This window comes from Planococcus citri, chromosome 3 (genome assembly GCF_950023065.1).
Source record: "Planococcus citri chromosome 3, ihPlaCitr1.1, whole genome shotgun sequence".
In the NCBI taxonomy this organism is placed as follows: Eukaryota; Metazoa; Arthropoda; class Insecta; order Hemiptera; family Pseudococcidae; genus Planococcus; species Planococcus citri.
Window position 1 is genome coordinate 25,880,664 of NC_088679.1, and position 17,636 is coordinate 25,898,299.

Genomic DNA, 17,636 nt, shown 5'->3' on the forward strand with positions numbered 1-17,636 from the left:
GAATTTCTTGATTTTTGGCGAATTTTTGAAAATCTTTGAGTCAAAAATGGGAAAAATTAAAATTCTAAAATTTAGTGTGTTACCTAATTTTTAGACTTCCCCCTCCCTTCATTCCATTAAAACCCGTTTTGAACACCTTTGAAGAGTTCTGAAGCCTCCAGCAGATTTTGAAAAGTTCAAATTCCCTTAAAATTTTATCCATTGAAGTTGGAAAGCTAAAATTTACTTTAAACCCCAATTTCAGCATGCTGAGTCGATTGGAAGTGATTTGAAGCCGTTCCGAAACCTCCGGCCTTATTTGGATTTTCCATATTTTCAAAAATTGTCACTAAAATCTGTCCAAAACAACATTTGCCCGTGTATAATCGATGAGTGCTTGTTAGGTTAGGTTACGTCATCAAAGTTGGCAAAAAGTCATCCATTTGAACAAAAATTTTAAAAAAATTAATAAAACACTCTCAAAATTGAATGATAATTTGTCAGAAATGTTGAAATTATTGTTTAAAATTATTATTCAGTGACCTTCCAATTGCTGAAAATATAGCCATAAATTGATGGAAAATTTCCATAATCAAGCAAAATATTGCAAAAAATGTTTGCATATTTGCTGAAATGCCATGAAAATTATTTAAATTGGTTGAAAGTGGGTGAAACATTGTAAAAAATTGAACTATGTAAATATTCCAAAAATGCTCAATTAGGGTAAAAAATGTGCAAAATTACAAAAAATAGTTCTGTTCGAATATCGAAATGAAAATGAAATCGTGAAAAAATCATATGAAAAGTGACAAAACCGTAAAATTATCATAGAAATAACTCGAAAGTTACCAAAAATCGGTACCTAGAATTTCAGGGATAATCGTGTCATCAATTCTGAAAATGTGAAAAAAAAATTTAAAATTTTTTCAGCGATCATTGAGAAAAATTCTATAAAAATCACCCACCAATAATGAATTTGAAACCTTTTAGTAAAAATCGTCCAAAAATGAAAATTTGGTTATCCACAAAATTGGTCAAGTAGGTTACGATATTTTTTTGGCACTTTTTGATGATTTAGAAGTTCCAGAATATAGCAGGAGGCTTCAATTCGACTTGAGATCACCTAAATTTTGGTTTTCCAACTTCATTGGGTAATATTTTTTGGAGATTTGTAATTTCAAAAATTTGCTGAAGGCTCCAGAACTGCTCTAAATAATTTGAAACCGTTTTCAATGAATTTTAAGTGTCAAAATAGCTTAAATGCCAAATTTCAGTTTTCTAGGTAAATTAAGTAAAATTTCTATCAATTTTTTATTTTTACCCTAACGATTCTCAAAGTTTACCAAAAATTAGAAATGCTTTTGAGCTTCAAAAATAGGATTTTGATTACCTACTAAAAAAAGTATAATTTTCACGACATTTTTTTTGACAATTATTTCATAGATCTTATCTCGCTCGTAATGGTTTGAAATGAAAATTAATTGGAAAAACAATAATCAAGTATAAAAGTTCGGATACAAGTTCGTTGGTGTTTTTTTTAATCTCGAGTCATCGATTTTTTTTTTTGGAAGGGGGGAAGGGGTTAGCATCAGTTTGAAAAGGTCTCATTTTTTTCGTGTCTCTCGATAGTAATTTTGAAAGAATATCCTCCTCTCTTCCTCTTTACCTCAATAATATATGGAATATTAAATTAAAATTGACTACAAGTTTAAATTATTGTTTGTGCGGAAATGTCGAAATTTTATTTTGAAAACTCAATTTCTTCTTTACCAACCCCATTCCCAATTTTTTCCCAATTTTCAACTGATGACGAAAAGTTATCCAAAATTATACCCGTACTTATTTCATGTTCTCGAAATCGGTGAAATGATGAAAAAAGTACTTTCAAAGTTATGAGAAATTCAAGAAATACCTAAGTACAATTTAAACCCCCTTAAATGTACGAGTATTGTAATATTTACAGAAACAGTGTAGAATTTCATCTTCAATATACTCGATCCCTTCTCGCTGCTCCTTCCATTGTAGATTTTTTTATCCTCTCAGCAGGAGCGAATAAGAGAAAAATCCCATCTGAAATTTTCATTTTGTTATTTTTACGAGGGAAAAAATATAATATGATCGAACGATACACGAATTCAAAGCAAGAACACGCAGCAGGATGCTTCGACGAGGTGATCCGGAAAAAATATGGATGAGAATATACGCGAATATACCTACTCGACGCCGATGGGGAAAAACGGCAAAGAAAAAGAAAGGGATGTCAATGAGTGAATTCAACGTGAGCGTAACTAATCAGATTTGCTTTGATGAATTTATTGTACAAGTTGGCTTTTTCTCGATAATTTTCCGCCACTATGACATTCAAACCGGGTTTCGATCGTGGCTTACATAAATTAGCAATCGAATCGGCTTCTGTTGGGCCCCGCTCTGTGACTCCCATCTCTATCTGTCAATTCCTTTCAGCAATCGCTTCGTCGTTTCACGTAAGACCGAATTTCTCAACTATATAACAAATTCGTCAGTCGGAAAAATAACCCTTCGAGCCGGATATTTGACGCTGATTGCCGAAAATAATGTGCAATTATATCACACAGGATTTTATTTTATTTCCGTCTTCGTCATCGTCATCGCTATAACAAAATACCGCGTACTGATCTGTCAAATTTTCCAATTAGTTTTTTTTTTCTTCTTAGGACTCGGCGGGTTCCCGCTGCTTTGCCTTTTTTGTTCAGTCTCAAATGAATTATTTTTCATCTCGTTCGTCTCGTCGTCGTAGTCGTCGTCGTCCTTTTCCCTTGTTATTTCTTTACGTCGAAGTCGTTTTTAAAATGTTATTTTTGTTTGAAAGTGTACAATCGTTATGTTTAGCGAAGCGACGATGGAGTCAGGAGTGGTTCTTTTTTTTTTCTTGAAAGATGAGTTTTTATTTCGAAAGTCTCTAGTCGAGTTTACTGGTTTCTTTTTGCCAACGAAAGCCAAGATAAATGGAATAATGGATGATCTGTATTGATGGAGAAGACGATTCCTGGAATTTTTTTTTCAAATGGGTTCTGAAATGTTGATGTGGATGCTATTGCTTGTCCTGAATGTAGTTTTGTTTCATTTATTAAAATAAGAATGACGATTGTTGATTTTACGTTTCTTTTTGTGTAGTGTTTGTAGTTAATAGGTGACGATGTGCTGTGGAAAAAGGGAAGCTTCATTCTGGGATGTGGGATTCTGGAAACTTGATGATTGTTTTTATTTTTAGCAGTTGGAATTATTTATGTTCGTTTGTTGTTATCTTGAAAACAAAGTCTTTATTGTCATCTTATGAACTTCAGTGTTTCCCAAAGCATCGAATTTTTAGGAAAATTAGCCTACTTAGAACGGAATTTTTCACCTGTAGAGTGTGATTTTGTAAATAGACCGTATCTTTGTGCAAAAATTGAAAAGCTCACAAGGGTGTCCGCCTTCGATTTGATCAAGACTGCTATTTTTAGAAAGAGCATGGTTTGACTCACCCATAATCGAAATTCCAGCTGCCTAAACCGATTTCTACATTTTTGGCGAATTTTCGAAAATCCTCAATAATTGACAATAATGATGAAAATTAGCCCTGAAAGTAATATCAACTCCCCGGATGGAATTTCACCGTTTTCAATCATTCTGAAGCCTCCAGTAAGATTTTCAATTCCTCCAGAATTGAAAAAATGTCTCCAAAAGTATTATAAATCAATTTGCGTTGCTAAAAATCCACTTTGAGGCTGTTAAACTAGTCTCCCGAATCCGAATTTCACGATTCGTAGCCATTCTGAAGCCTCCAGCAAGATTTTAGATTTCTATAGAATTTTAAAATTTCTCCAGAAGACATGGAAACCGTTTGGGTAGCTAAGGCACGACCCATTTTTAACTGCTCTAATTCAAAGTGTCTAATGGTCATGAAAGTCATGAAAAAGTCATGAATTCTGCTTGAAACACACTTGGAAATTTTTTTAAATGACTATAAAATGAAAAAAAAGAAAAAAAATTGTTCAAAAAATCAGAAAAATGAATAAAGTAAACTGAAATATCTACTTGCCTACAAATTTAAAAAGAGTTTCCTAATTTCAAGTTATTAATTGGTTTTTTTGAAGGGGGGGGGGGGGTATTTTCATGCGGTAAAAATGAGAAAAATAGTTCATGAAAAAAGTCATGATTTTGTCTCGGAGTTTTGTTAGACACCCTGTAATTTAATTCCCATGCTTTTTGGGGAAATTTTTAAAATTCTGATTGAATCTAAAATCGCGCTGGAGGCTCCAGAATGATCAGAAATAGATGGTAAAATTCGGTTCGGGGGAGTTGAAATAAGTTTCAGGACTAATTGTCATAATTTTTTTTGAAGCATAAATCGCTGAAAATGATCAATTTCGAATATTCAAAACTTCGCCAAAAATCGAAAGATCAATTCGAGCTGCTAAAATGTTGGTTACGTGAGGTTCCCACCATGTCTTCCCCCCCCATCCCCCCTACCCTGGTTTCGTTCAAATCTGAGATGAACATCTCGAGAGGTTGTTTTTCATTACTCCTATATCTTCAAATTGATCAAAATGTTGAATATTTTTTCAGTACTTCGAGCACAATGTTTCTCAGATCTCTCGTCAATTGTGAATATTGTTCGATTCAATCCCATTTCTCCCCAGTGTGTTCCCAACATTTGGGAGTCTTTCTACAGACTCACTTTTTACGTAGCTTTCTTATCCCCAAATTTCAATTTTTTCGATGTCCAGCTGTAAATTGAGAGAAAATGAAAGAACTTTCAATTAAAAATGCTGAACTTTTTCATTACTTGGAGGATTCACACGACCTGTTAGGGTCATTCAATGTGAAATCAACTCGCTTTTGGGCTTAGTTCTCTCAATAATACTTACAAAATTTTCGCCAGCTCGTTTCAAAACAGCCTAATTGAGAAAGCTCATACCTCTAAAATTGTGAAACTAAAGTTCGAGTGAATCTGTTTACAGAGTTTTTAATTAAATACCTAGATTGGAGATTCAAAATCAACAATTAACTCAAAATTGAATTTACAGGGTGAAATCTAAGTTCTTCTTATGAACACATAAGCTGAAAAATATAAATTTGAAAATTTGAAAAAAAATTACAGTGAAGAGCATTTTTTATTTCCTTTTTAACGAACTAATCCTCAAAATGGGATCTCAATATCCTTGAGGTCACGCAGATCCCCCATTTGGATCAAAATTTCACGATTTTTTTCAGCCAGCGAATTAATCCTCAAAATGGGATCTCAACATTTGTGTCCTCCATTTTTATTAAAATTCAACAATTTTTTTTCAGCAAAAATCCTCCGTTAAAAAATTGGATTGAGTTGTACATATATTTTTCAATCCATCTTCCTTGAAATCCCCCCCCCCCCTCTTCCCTCACCAGTACCCTAAACCGCGGTCAAAAGTCTAAACACCATAAAATTGAACTTGTAAGGATTTCAAGGATATTGACATGAGTTCTATTATTCACTTCAATTTCGGATACGACTCGTATGGCCCCTCTCCCTCCCCCGAAAAACGAAATATTTCGAAACTATGGTGCGACATGTCGATTCCCACTGATTCAAAGTCGTTCAGTTTGAATCTGTTTTCATTTTTCAGATTCCACTCCTCAATTTCACACTCTTCAGCCTTCAGCTCTAAAATAAACTGTTCTTATCATCGAAAATTAATTGTAATCGCCCGAATTTAGCTACAAAACGTTGTTTTTCTCTCGAAAATCTAAATAACCGAACACCTTATCGTATATTCGACACAATACAACACATCGTTTCGTTCATTTTAGAAACGTTTTTTCTCAATATTTCTCGCGTCACGACCGATAAAATAACTCATCTGCGATATTTCCGATAAAAAGGAATAATAATAATTACTCGAGGGGAAAAAAATTCGAAAAAAGACTGACTGATGAAAAAATTAATCGAGCGAAGGTCGTACGACGGTTAACCGCGTGTGATAAATTTAAAAACATTCGCGTGTTTCCTCCTCTTCTCCGCCTGTCTAGTTGGGTCTATCTGGGCAATCCATGATAGCGATACCGACGTCTCGAAAGCCCCGTCGTCGTCGTCTGCTGCTGCTTCTTCATGCAGGGGAAAAGAAAAGGGAAATACCTCGTCATGAAGGCAAATTGTAACGCAGCACAGCGCGGCGTTCAAAAATGAGAATAATTTCCATCGGCTGTATTTCCTCGTATTAGATGAAAATTTTGGCACATAGCCCGGTAGTAATGAACTGTCTAGTCTTTCAAACCGCCATAATGCAACATGCTAATTTTTTTTAAAACATCGACGATATCGTACACTACCTAGACCTACATATACTTTTTTCGCGTGGATTTTTTTTCCTCCTCGTAATGTTTGCCTTGTCTCTGCGTCTTTCATTTTAATAAATTTTAAATTTCGTCGACTCGTGTTGTATGAACGAGATGTGTATGTAGTTGACACGTTATCGGTGGTGTTAAAAAGTATAATGTTTTGCGAACAGTTGACGAATTTTTCCAAACACAAGATGTGAAATTTTGCACATGATGGCAACAGAGAGGATATGTGTTCTGCGATACGTGAATTATTCAAAAGAATGGATGAAGAAGAGGGGTTGAAAAGAAGACGTAAGGCTCCTACGCGTGTGTCTCTTTTGCTTGATTTAATTTCTATACGAATATATGTATTCTCAGAAACGTGTTGACGCGTAGGATTTTCGTCGTGTTTTTGGGCGAATTTTCTTATTTCGTTTTGACGTCATTTTTTGCAAATTACGGTGGTTGGCGAGGGGAGGGGAGTGCTGAGTCGGCGGAGGAGGAAATTGAGTGGTTGGTATGTATGAATTGAGTCATCGCGAGAGGTTGGGTGTTTTTTGAAATTTTCTAGTCTGTTTTGGAATGAATTTTGAATTCAACTTGAATCAAAAAATTTGGCGAAAAGTCTTGTAATTGGCAGAAAAATTCCGAATTTAAACAAAGATACTTCAAAAGATCATTTAAGAATATCTCATAAGCTAAAATTTTAGGGGCTGAAATTTATTTGATGGATTTTGGAGAATTTTTGAAAATTAAATTTTGGCTGAAAGTGAAAAAAAAACGAAACAGTTGAAATTTAGTTTTGACCCCCCCCTCACCCCCATTTAGCAATTCGCCAATTCTGATGTGCTGAAAAAATTCAACTTCTACTGGAGACTCCAGATCAGGCTACAAGGATAGATATTTTAATAATGGATTTTTAGAACTTATGGAAGCTCTTTCAACACTTCCCAAAAGAGTTGTCGAAAAAAAAAAATTCACGAAGTCCTGCTTGGAATTGGTGTCTCTGTTTCATGGAAAATTCACCCTTCGATGCTCGACTCGCTTCCATCGCATTGTTGGGTTCTTTCCTTTTCGTTGTTTTTTTCCTCATAACATTCAGTTCTTTAAGCATCAAAAGAGATGTAAGCATATAAGTGAACCTGAATCTTGAAAAGCTGTTGAAAGGGAAACACGAATAAGAACTTTAAGAATATTACCTTTTGCTAAAATACCTCTTTCAGTACGATTAACCCGGCCCGATAATATTTAAAATTACTCGAATTCCGGAAATTATTAGGGCTTTGGTGTTGTGTTGTTGTTTTTTTGCCTTTCGTTTCTCGTTTTGTTGTATAACGTGTATTTGGAAAAAGAAAGAATATTGTAGCAGACTTTTGCTTTTATTTTCCACTTCTCTCGTCGGCTCGGAAATAAACGAATATAAACTGTCAAATGGAGCGTATAAAATTGTCGACTGCTACCAGAAGAAGAAGACGCGTCGAGCGACGACGTTCAGCAGGGAATGGGAAATTCGCGCTCTTTATTCCGCGTAATGAACTTGTTGTTGTAAAAAGGCAAAAAAGCAGAAAAAAAATCGCTAGGTGAGGTGACGAGCTGAACAAGTTCTCTTTTTATTTCCATCATTTGAATTTTATCGCTGTTTAGAAGAAGTTTATACAATAAAGAATTGTGGAAAAATCTCGGCTATGCGTTGTGCCCTTCTCCATCACCTGGCTTCGATACGAACGATGAAAAGTTAGCGGACTATACGCCGAGGAGTACAAAAATAAAAGTAAAAAAAAAAAGAGAGATAGAGAAGAACGTAAAATGATAGATTTTTTTCGTTACAAAGTGGAATTTTTATTATCGTTAGCGAAGATGGAAATATTTCGCGAGTGAAAAGTAAACCTCTCGAAATGGTTTGGTACAACGAGGGCGAAATTCAATGAGAGCGAAACTTTTTTCCTGCACTTATCCAGTGTATACCTATCTACTTAGTGATGTGCTGGAATCGAGGGCACAGCAGTTACGACAAAGGGGTAGAACGATACACTTGCGAAAAAGAACCAGGCCATCTATGGCTGGGCGATGACGACGATGTAGGCCGAGGCACAAGCACGAAGCAGTGGCGGTTCAGGCCGCAGAGACGGTTAATTTACAGCTAATGAATTTTTAAAAAGTAAAGAAAGTTTTTCGAAAAGCGATATCGCACGCTGTGCCTGTGCCGTGTAGGTTTTTAAACTCGACGAGATATCGAGCTGGAGAAAATTCCGCTTCGCCCTTTGCACGTTTCCATCTCCCACTCCCACGCTGTATGGATGCTGGTGAACTTGCAATTATGTATTACCAGTGTACGAATGGATTGAGAAGGGTTCGTGGAAATATTCCTGGAATAAATCTATTACGTTTTACAAGGCGATTCCTACGTATCGAATTTATTTTCGGCCACAGTTGGTCTTTAGGTAATTGAATCGTGACTTTTGAAAACTTGGAAAGGAAATCGATGAATTTCGAGATTTGGGATGAAATTAATGAATTTTCAAAATTACAAATGTGTTGTATTGGATTTTACCACCTTATTCAATCAGACTTTTAAGAAATCGAGAAAAAATTGAATAATAACTTCCTTAGCATATTTTTTTTCGAAGCGAAAAAATAAATACCTACAAAAAATGACTGTTTTTGAAGGAATTTTTTAAACTCGTGTGAATAGCTGTTTCTTACTCAAAACCAAGCACCCGGATCAGAAATTCCGTATTTGCAGTTATTTTAGGACCTACCTACTGCTTGATTTTCAATTTTTCCAGGATTTTTGAATTTTTTCAGAAGGAGTGGAAATAAATTTAGGCAGTTGGAAATTGGGTTCTGGTTTATTTTTTGATCTCTGAAGTTTGTTTACTGCTAGAGATTAAGCTAGAACTCGATTCAAGGTTGCTCAAGTTGATTTCCTCTACTCATGTTGGCGTTCAGAAATACTGGAAAAATTGAAAATCTCGTGGGAGGCTCCAAAATTATTGAAAATAGTGGAATCCAGTTTGAGGTATTGGCTTCAAAACTGGTTGTGCCCCATTTTTCAAAAAATGTATTTGCTTATGAAAAAAAAAGAAAAACAGATTTTCAGAAAATCGTAATTTAGGACTTTCAAAAATTCGTCAAAAATATAAAAATCGATTTGGGTGACTCAAATTTTGGTTATGGGGGTTTTAGACTATGTACATAATATGTTCTTTCCAAAAATTGGACTCCTGTTAAAATTTTGAAAGCCAACACTTCGAGTGATTACCTCGTCAACAATTTTATTACAATTTTGATAGTTGAAGTTCATGTTGAGTAGTTTGGTATTTTTTCCGCCCCAATGACGTGAAAATCGGAGGATAAAAATGGAAATCTGTTCCAGCCCTCAATTTCCTGGAGGGCTGAAGAAAACAAGAGTCCGAAATGAATAACGAATTTAATCAAACAAGTTTCAAATTTTCGAACTTGATATTAAAGAATTTCAATTTCATTTTTTTTTATCTGAGAAAACAAGTGATTAGTCGGGTCAATTCCCCCTTTCCCTTCCACCCTCGCCATCTAAAATCAAACGAGATTGCAGTGAGGGGAACAATGTCATAGTTTTTTTTATTCTCCACCGTTTTCATTTTGGTAGGTGCCTAAATTGTTAAACTTTTGAGACTTCTTTCAGCAGAAAATACAAGATTAAACTGGATTTTATGAATCTTACCAGTTTCTTGTTTCAAAGGTTCCGAGCTTTTGACGATCATAAAAAATTAAGAGTTGGAGGTGATCTAGAAAAGGGTTTTCTGAGGTTGAGGTGATTCTCAATTGGTGATCAGTTGGGGAAAAAAAACAAGTCATCTGTAAAATTTTTCACAAAAATGTAAGTAAGAAAAATTGCAGGGTATCGAACAATCCTGATTTTTACCAAAAAAAAAATTATTTTTTTTCTTCAATAGGCATCAGCCGGGTACCTATCTATCTAACAAGTAGTGAAAGTTATGAAAGTAGTGATTTTAAAAATGGTAGTAAAAGTAGTGAAAAAGTGGTGAATTTAGTGAAAAAGGTAGTGAAAAAATGTAAAAATTCAAACGTGCAACAAAAACCTTCAGATCATTGAAAAAAATAGTTTTTTTTTATAAAATTGAAAACTACTTTGTTTACAAATTGTCTTTCAATTTCAATTTTTTTTTAAATTTTTCTGTGAAAAATTTGACTTTGTTAATTATTTTTGTGTGTGAGGGAGGGAGGAGGAGGTCGAGTGGAGAGATTCTGAAAATTGGGTTGAAAAAAGTACTGATTTTTTTCAAAAAAATATTCTGTTAGATACCATGATTAGGAATTCTCAATTTATCAACTTTTTAGAACTCCCATTTTAATAGTTGGAAAATTATTAAAATTTTGAGTTACTTTTGATACTTTCCTCGCCAAAAGAAGTCCTAAATCATCCAACGACATTGAAAAAACGACCCCCCCCCCAAAAATCAAAAAATTGTGTAGTGTTTGAAAAAAATCCTATCAAAAGCCCGTCTGCTTTATTTTGAAATTTTGCGAGAAACATTGAATCATGAAAAAGGCTAGAGATTCTAGGTAAAGGTCATGAGGGTTATGGTAAATGTAGTCATGAATTTCGCTCAAAAATTCCTGGAAAATAGTATCTATATATATTAAAAGAATCTTGAAAAATGTTGTTCCAGTCGGTGAGCCTCTCCCACTGGACCGATTTCGCTAATTTTTTTTTCAAATGTTCCTCATGATGCATAGATATGTCATCAAACATTTAGAATTCAAAATTTTTTAGTTTTAGTCCAAAAAATTAAAAATGCACAATTTTGGACAATTGTAACTTTAAGCTTTCATTTCGCGGCCGAATATTTCTCATTTGCTAGGCATTTTTCTTATCATCAAAATTCAAAATACAAAAAAACATCCAGCTTATACTTTGCAGCCGACTATTTCTCCTTCTATAACTACTCATTTGTTTTGAAAATTCATGATTTCTGAAGAAGTGAGGAAATCTGAATAAAATGAAACAAAGGAAAAAGATAGCAATTGAGAATGAGAGTATGAACTTCTAAGTGTATAGGTAAATAAATTGAGAAAGTAAGTAAACCAGAAAAAAAAACAGGAAGAATGAAGAAAATTAATATAGACATTTGAAAAAATTGAAAACGAAAATAAAAAGTAAGGTAAAAGTCATGAAACAAAGAAAGAAAAGTAATGGAAAACAAATGCATAAGGAATAAAAGAAAAAAAAACAAATTAATGAATTAAACAAAATCTAAATTGAAACCGCATCAATCTTGAAAAAACTGAAAGAAAATGGAAAGAAATCAGATCAAATTAGAATCAAAACCAGGAAACAATTGTAAGAAAAGAAAATGTAAAAACAAAAACGTAGTTAATTTTTTATAAACAAACTCAATCGTTAAAAAACAAAAAATGAATTGAAGGAAATTGAAATATTTGAAAATTAAAATGAAAGCTGAGAAAAAAATGCCCCTCCCCCCTCAAAAAAATGAATTGAAGTGAGATAAAACAAATACGGTTGAAAAGGAATAAAAATGAATTCATGATGAATAAATGAAAAAATGAGCAAAAAATAAAACAATATAAAATGATAACAGAACAGTTATGGGAAATTGATAAATCCAATAAAAAAATGAGATATCTGAAAAAGGAATGAAGAAGAATAAATGTTAAGAATTGATGGATAAAAACAAGAAAAAATGATGATGATGATGAATGTAAAAACAATTGGAGAAAAAAATTGAAAGATATCAAAACAAAAAAAATAAAATTGAATGAAAAACTGACATCAAGAAAAAGTGCAAAAATAAAACTGAAGACAAAAAATTGAAAGTAAAACATAAAAAAAAGAAGAAATTATAATAATAAATGTGAATTTAAACAAAGAAAATTGAACGACATCTAAATAAAGAAAAACTGAAAGTGAATCGAAAACTGAAACTAAAAATGGAAACCTTGAGATGAAGGATTTTTTACATTGGAGAAAACCGTTGCCAGTTCATCAACAATTTTGAACTTTCAGGGGAAATATTTTCAACTTTTTTGAGGGGGAGGGTTGTGAGCTAGGGTTGGGGCTGCGGAGCAGCCCAGGGGGCGGACACCCTAGTATTTTTTAAAACTAAAACTGTATAAAATTGTTGGAAAAACTGTGTAAAGAGCATAAGTTAATACATCTGGTGGGGGAGTAACTGAAAAAGTTCTGAAAAACGTGTGAAAGGGGCCATTGAGAAGGGAACGTGTAAATTAGAGTCAAATGTTAGCAATCGAACGCAAAAATAATAAGGATCCTGTGGAATTTTTGATACATTCGTTCGTTTTTTGAAGTACAAAAATAGACGAAGTTTTTGCCTCCTCTAGCGATTTTTTCCAGAAGTTTTTTTTTGCATTGCTATTTTCATAATAAATCTTCGTTTTGCTTTTTTTCTAGAGTAGGTAGAAACTGGTTGTGGATTTAAAAACCAGTTTCATTTCATAAAAATTAAAAATTCTACAAAACAATTCGTTGGCTTTAAAAATTTTCCAGTCTCAAACATGTTGCTCTCTTCATTACTTTGGATTATAAAATAATGTTTTCTGAGACCAGTTGAAGGGGAAGTTGAGCAATTGAGTTGCAAATGCTTCATCGTCTGTTCTTTTCCACGCTGCAGCTTGTTGTGCCTAGAATCAGCTCAGTGAAAAAAGGATTTTAAAATTTTGATCTTTCGATTGAAACATCTCAGCACTTTCTTGTCCCATTCAAATCCCCTTTCGCTGACTTGGTTCAGCAGTACCTTCATCATCGATATCATTAGTATTTTACCTGTTGCTCCAAGGAAAATAATTTATTATTCAAGAATTCAATTTTAAATTTGGCATAGAATACAGAATGCTATTTTACTTTCCATGCGGAACCGCCTTGCTGTATTTTCCATCTTATATGTACTAGGTAGCGTGTATTTAAAAAAATTGTTGAAAAATGGCTCGAATTTCGGGTTTGAATAGTTTCATAAATCTTCTGCGGTCTCTGATGAACAGATACGCGGTTAATTTTTTAAATCCTAGTCGTTTAAAATGTAACTACGAGCTGACGAAGAAAGAGAAGAGGAATTTATTCGAATTCAAGTATGCGAAAACACGCGAAATTCTACTCGGGCGATTTGTTAGCGAGCGGGTCACTTTGTATATCAAGTGTATAGTTTCGGATTCGCGAATACTTTTGTATTCTACCTACGTATACTAGTATCTGAGAGGAGACCAAACTGGTTTTATGCATTTCGCGTTACGGTTTATACACATGGTAGCCTTGGAGGCGAACGCTTGCGATCGATCGATCAAATAAACGCGAATACGAATATCGATATGCCATAATATGTGGGGATTCGATGACGTTTTGTTTCGCTTTATGAGTCAGTTTGAAAAGGATCACTGAGGTCGATTTTTTTCTTCGTGGATGTAGAAATAATTATAGAATGTGTTCATACATATAATGAGTCAACTCGTAAACGTATAGGGAAAGGGACCGAAGTTTTTTCAAGTAGGTTTAGGGAAAGGCAGCACATCTGTTTATAAGTAGTACAGATGGTAAAATATACAAGGTTTAGACGTTCATTAGGTTCATGAAAGACGATATTATTAATTAGGTACTAGATATATGTAGTATATTGTGTATTTATACGTACCATGAGCTGTGCTGAGATTTCAGTCGAGAAAATTGATTTTTGTAGAAAAGAGAAAGGGGAAAAATTAGGTAATTGAAATGACGATTTTTTTTTACGCTTCATATTTACGTATTTTGATGATGAATCCCGAATCCCTGACGTATTTAGCGGTGATTTATTTATTTTTTACGTTTTTTTCACAGGAAATTAACTTATTTCACAAACGTTTATCAATTTGCATATCGAGGATGAATCACGTGTTTGTGATAACATGTCGTTACAATAAAATTATAAATAAAACTTATCGTCATGATTTTTAAGAGCAATATTCAATGAGTCTAAGGTTTAGAAGATTTTTATACTCAAAATCCCTCTCATCTCCTTTTTACGATTAATTATTCACAACTGGATGACTAACGCGTGATTCCTTGTCAAAATGGATTTTCAATGATTATCTGTCCTCCCCTTTCTTTTTTTTTTCATTCCGAAAAACTGAGTTGAATTATTTGTAATGAAGATGGGTTGTTTCTCATAGAATTATAAATCATCAGAAGCCTTGAAATATTTATTATAAATTTTTAAGTGTCGTAGGTAGTTTCTGGAAAATCTTTAAAAACTTTTAGTTTTCAGTTTTAAAAGTTTGAGAAGTAAAAAAGGAAAACGTGCAAACGTGCTCGAATTTCCAATTTTGTTTATTATAAATTATTGTGTTGATTTTATAAAGTACGTTTGTTTTTTGTTTTTTTTTTTACTTTTCAAATCTCAGTTACTAGATTTCAACAGGTACCTACTCCGTTGAGAATGAATTTTATTTGGCATTTTTTAATTCTCAGGTGTTGAAATTGATTTTTTTTGCTCAAAGTAGAAAATGTGATGAATAATACATCGCTTTAGTATCTCTTCCATTAGATCTTTCAAAGAATTCTCTAGAGCAAAAAAATCGTGGTTTACCGAGAACATTCTTTTAAAAATCTTCGTTGAGTTAACTTTCTCTACTTGGAGGAAAATAACGTATTTTTTTTTACCAAAATCAAGAGCTCGTATGATGACTGGACGCAAATATAAATAGGGACATATGAATGTGTATGATTATTTGCCTTTTCTGAGAGCTCAATTCCATCGCATCAGTGAGAAGAGGGCAAAGATCAGTGAAAAAAGTTCATTCTGAATGCAGACTTCGTCTTGAAAAAATAAAAAATCAAGTAATGGTCTATGAATCTCATTTTATTGAAGTTGGCGAGATGGAATGTAATAAGAGAATATTTTTCAATTCCTAAAAAAATTGAACAGATTTTTGTTGATTTTTTTTTTTTTTTTTTGGTTGTCAACAAAGTGTTAATCAATCTTTATTCGTCGATCCTTCAAAACGTTATTGAGTTATTTTTTCAAAGAAAAGAGAAGGAAAGATCCAAAATTTCAAATCCTAAAGTTGATTTTTGAATTTTTGACGGATTTTTGAAAATCTGAAAAATTCAAAAAAGGGCGGTTTTAATTAATTTTTTTATGAAATATGAAATTTTTGGGGGAAAGTGAACCGATATGAATAATCCCTTCAATTCAACTCCACACATCAACGACTACAAGTTTTTGGCCCATTCTGAAGCCACCAGCGAATTTCCAAATTTCTTCAGTAATTTTAAATTGCTCTGGAGAAGCTAAAAATGGTCAAATTGCGATTTTTTTCGAGCGAGGTGGTCGTATAAACACACCAGACGATATTTTGGCAGAAAAATCATCGTTATTTTGTATTCTTTAAAAAATTGATTTTTTTCACTTTTCTTTAGAATCGTTTATGAATAGGACCAAAATTGTTTAGGGACCGGAAACGATTAAAAGGTGCTCCATAAGTTCCTATCTACCTCAATTATAGGTTCTCGAGTTCATTTTTGGCTCCTTCAGAGCGATTTGAATTTTTCGGAGAAATTTTTTGTATTTCCTGATGAAAAAAAGGTTCAAAAATCGTCAAAAACAACATTTTTAAACTTTTTAAATTTTTTCAAAATTTGTCAAAAAACCAAAAAATGAACTTTGAGACCTGAAATTTTGGTTGAGGTGGTTTTAAGCTTGCTCTTTTAATTTCGCTTGGTTTCGTCCAAATTAAGAAGTGACAATTTAAAAGCTGATCTTGTGAGTCTCTTCGTTATTTTCCTCCTACGATTTTTCAAATACGATCAAATAAATGATTCATCAACATTTTTTTGAAAAACTTCACCGTGTTTGGTTTTGAAACTTTTTAAAAAACCTATCATTGATCCGCAATAAATAAAATGTCATGTCATGTTGGATGCTAAAATTTGTCTGTAATGTAAAAAAAAATTGGCACGATAGAAGAGCTCATATGATGATTGAATGCAATAATGTAAATAGGGACATATGAATATCAATATCTGTGATTATTTGCAATTTCTGAGAGCTTTCGTGCGTCATGTTTTGTTGAGTGGAAAAATGCAATCATCCTACCCCCACCCTCCCCTTTGAAAAATTAAGTCTTCTTCTTATGCAAATCTTAATTGAATTCTCAGTTAGAAATTTTTTTTTTTTCACCATTATTGGGCATTTACGCACAAACAGGGTAAAAATTCAGTTTGAACTTGTCTTGCTGTCTGAAATTTTGCTGTACCCTAAAAAGATCGAGAGGGTGCCTAAACGCAGACCAGAGTTATTTTTGGCCCCTCCATAAAGCGACTTGACATTTCTGGAGAAAATTGAAAATTGGCTGAAGACTTGAGACAGGGCTTTTTTGTGGGGGAACGCAAAAGAACTGCGTCCCCTGAAAGGAAAATTCGAAAAAGTCGAAAAATTGCCATAAAAACTGAAAAAATGAAATTTTGTCAACTTTTTCAAAAAATTTTGAATTATGGGACATTATTAGGTACTTGAAGAGCAAAAAAAGTAATCAAAAAATTTTTCATTTCAAAAAAGTTTAAAATTTTTTTAAACAAAAAAAATTAATTCAAGTAAGTATGTACTTCGATTTTTTTCTCAAAACACAATGGTGGGGGTATGAGAATTAGGGACTTATAACTTCAATATAGCGTTGTCTACCCCCTCCCCACCCACCCCCTCTAAGGAAGGAAATACAAAGAAAGGCCCTGAGAATGAGCCAAAACTAGTAAGTAGTTAATATTGTTGATGTGTAGGAGTTGGATTGAAGAAATCATTAATTGCATCATTTTGCTCAAATAAATTTATGCTTCATGAAAAAATTCAAAAATTGTCCTTGAAATAGCTTTTTTGATTTTTTTGAAATTTTCAAAAAATTGTTAAAAATCCAAAAATAAACTTCGGGCTTTAAAATTTTGGATGCTGGGGTTTAAGAACATACTCTTTCAATTTAGCGTGGTTTCGTTCAAATCGAGGTGTGCCAGTTCAAAAATTACCTTTTAGAATCATGAGGTCATGGCTCTTTTTTAGTATATTTTTCATTTTATTTTTTAAAATACATACAATCATCCAAAGAAATGTTTCATTATTTCAAACGTACATATTTTCATTTTTTTCACGTAGCCTATTTCATTTTGAAAAATTTCCAAAATATTTTTGATCTGGAATAAAATGGTATCAAATTTTTCATAATACATAAATGCATGTGTTTTTTCATCTATATTTTTTTTTAAAAGTCGCACAATACAAGAGCTCATTTATGATGATTGAATGCAATAATGTAAATAGGGACATATGAATATCTGTGATTAT

General features: G+C 33.1%; 2 protein-coding genes across 5 annotated transcripts in view; both read left to right on the forward strand.

Annotated features, from left to right (window-relative positions):
* Positions 1-17,636, forward strand: part of LOC135839444 (putative peptidyl-tRNA hydrolase PTRHD1) — a 168,715-nt gene that overhangs the window by 7,984 nt on the left and 143,095 nt on the right. The window lies entirely within an intron of this gene.
* The window catches only part of LOC135839442 (plasma membrane calcium-transporting ATPase 3-like), a 32,697-nt gene that overhangs the window by 7,982 nt on the left and 7,079 nt on the right, over positions 1-17,636 (forward strand). The window lies entirely within an intron of this gene.